Source organism: Rosa chinensis, chromosome 3 (genome assembly GCF_002994745.2).
Source record: "Rosa chinensis cultivar Old Blush chromosome 3, RchiOBHm-V2, whole genome shotgun sequence".
Lineage (NCBI taxonomy): Eukaryota > Viridiplantae > Streptophyta > Magnoliopsida > Rosales > Rosaceae > Rosa > Rosa chinensis.
This window is the reverse complement of record NC_037090.1, coordinates 35580045-35582878: the sequence shown is the minus strand read 5'-3', so window position 1 is coordinate 35582878 and position 2834 is coordinate 35580045. Positions and strand designations below refer to the sequence as shown.

At 35.4% G+C, this 2834-nt stretch overlaps 1 non-coding gene across 1 annotated transcript; it reads left to right on the top strand.

Moving 5' to 3' along the window:
• LOC112195605 lies at positions 1 to 92 on the top strand. Its single transcript, XR_002934658.1, has one exon. It is a non-coding gene; the product is annotated as a small nucleolar RNA snoR69Y (small nucleolar RNA).
• Positions 93 to 2834: the final 2742 nt, after the last annotated feature.

Below are 2834 nucleotides of genomic sequence, written 5' to 3'. Positions count from 1 at the left end.
TATTGCAATGATGATAGATGTGAATCCCAGCTCATTATGAGACCTTTTGTGGTCTGAGAATATACTTTATCCACATATATCTGAGCCCAGATTCAGATTGAACAACAAAGTTATGATTAAATGCTGTGATTACTTAGTTGGAATGCCAATGCTCCAATGCATATAATGGCATGAAGTTATGAACTAATGGCTTTTCAAGTGTGGTATGGTGCTTTTGATGCTTATATAATAGGCGTGCGGTACACATGCGCAAGCCTGCATGCTCTCTAGCTCTCAATCACGAACTTCCTTATTGTGCTTTTTCTTCACTTTTGAGGTTTTCTTCCTTACTCATTACGTAGATTCATTGACTAATGTATATTCGTTTTGTCCTTGCAAGCGTCCGCAATTGATAATGAGGAACAAGGCATTCCTACAAATTTTTATGATGAGCATCCAGTCAGAGTCACACAAAATGGAAACAGGGGGTCAGAGCTGCAAAAAGATGGAAATGGGGGTCAGAATCACAGATGAAAATGGGTGATGCAAAATCTCAAATGGGACTTCTAGTCTAGTGGAAAGCTCCGGCAGCACAATTGACAGTAATACTCTTTCCCTCTCTTTGGAGTATGTGCTTGCTACTGGTTCCATTTTGAGATCCTGCTTCTCCATGATTTACCTTTGGAGATAGAATATTAGAGGAAAATTTATCGTAATCAATCATTCAAGAGATACGGACAACAGGGTACTCAAAATAGAGAAGGGACACAAGGAAATTCAGATGACTCAACTTCTGAAGTGACAGGTAGGAGATCATAGACTTATATAAACACTAAATTGACAAATTTTATAAGTCATATTTACATATTTAATCTTATGTTCATTCAAGATCTTTTGTGATCCTGCAATTGGTATGAGTCATATACAAGCATCAATTATTTACCTTATTTACTGTTAGGAGTAATCTTACTAGAGATTTAGGCAATTTTTCTCAGCTTTGCTAGAAAACATGATCGAGAAGAGCATATGTAGGATAGTTTATATGGTAAGTGGTTTAGCAGTATTGCCATGATGCGTGTGCTCATAAAATATACTGCACGTAAGACATTTTAACTTGTGCAATACTGCTTAAGTCCCCAATTGGATGAATTAGGAGTTACTGTGGTAGGGTTCTAAGACTATTGACTAGCTAGTGGTTTGACTCTATTCCTCTATCAATACTTCAGTTTAATAGACTTTGTAAGGCTAGTCTGATATACAGTGAAATGTTGATGAGTTGGAACACTTCTTTTCATTCAGCATGCCTCATCAAACTAATTGGAGGAATACATTATTTTGGGCATAAGAGTTGAGGACAGAATTTAGTAAATAGGGAACCTGATTTTGTTTGAGCCTCTGTATTTGTTCATGTTGTTCTTGCATACAACACCTATTCTATTATTACTGAAACAATGAAGGTGTGTAATTTTGCAGCCATAACTGGGGACTATATGTAATAGCCTGATTCAGTATGCTATTTCAATGGTACAAACTCTCAAAAGCTCAATTGTAAGTAGGTCTAATCTGATACCATTCCATCCAATATTCCTTATGATGTTCCTCCATCAGTTTGCAGGTAAAATTGCCAAGTTGTATGCTACAGTTACAGATGGTATTGTCAATTTAGTTAACAACGCAGGCCTTGGTTTTCTATGTGCACAATGATGGGCAGCTGCTACAATTAATGATGGGCAATACTTGATGTTGTCATAGAATTATAGTTTGATTGATTGATGTAATGGGATCTGGATACTTGTATATTTTCAAATGAAATTAATTATAGTGATAATTTGATTGAAGTGTTTCTCTTTCATAAATTACAATTACATTTTGCAGACCAGATTTCTTAATATGGTGTTGTGCAACTGCTCTTGCTAAGACATACAAACCAAATAAAGCTGACATCCAAACCAATATCAAACAACAGAATTCAAGCAAATATATATTGTTAACAGTCATATACAACGACATATAATTATCGTTTCTAATTGAATCACACAACAGAAAAACCCAAGAAAGTACAAGCTTCTATATATTTGGACGACATATTTCTGTCATTTTAATAAAAAAGAAACAATAGAACATGGAAAATTTATGTTGTCAACAATTGATTCACACAACAGAAAAAATCCAACATAGTTCAAATCTCCATATATTCACACAACAGATTTCTGTCGTCTTAATGAAATACAAACGATAGAGATTTATGAAAAGATGTTGTGTAGAATCCTTTATAACAACATATAACTGTCGTTTCGTTACATCTTCAACCACAGAAAGTCATAATTCGGGATATCTCGACATAATCAGACAACAGATTATTGGCCGGCCTATGTTGTTTGAGTGAAATATAGATCACGGGTAATATCTGTCGTCTGAAGGCCTAAGAGATATCAGGCTACTAGACAACAGAAATTTTTTGAATCAGACAATAGTCCTCAGCTGTTGTCTGATGAGTTTATTGACATAGTGAATAGCCCAAGTTCCCCTTGCAAAATGACACTTTGATTACTGTCACAGAAACTCTTTGCGTTCTTAGGGAAAATCGCACCTATGAATAACCAACGGATTCCATGCGAAAACACATGTAGAGAACGGAAATGAGTTCCTTTGTAATACCTCTAATGATTGCGAACAAAGGCGCATCTTAGAGAAGTTTATGTGTATCTCTAGTGGACTCTATATCACTATTCTAGGTATTAAATCCAATAAAGTTATGAGAGAAAATCTCATGGATTTAGGCACATATTGGCTTTGTCACGACATGATAGGTCATCTTGAAAATGATATGATGATCCGTCTACTAAATACTTCAC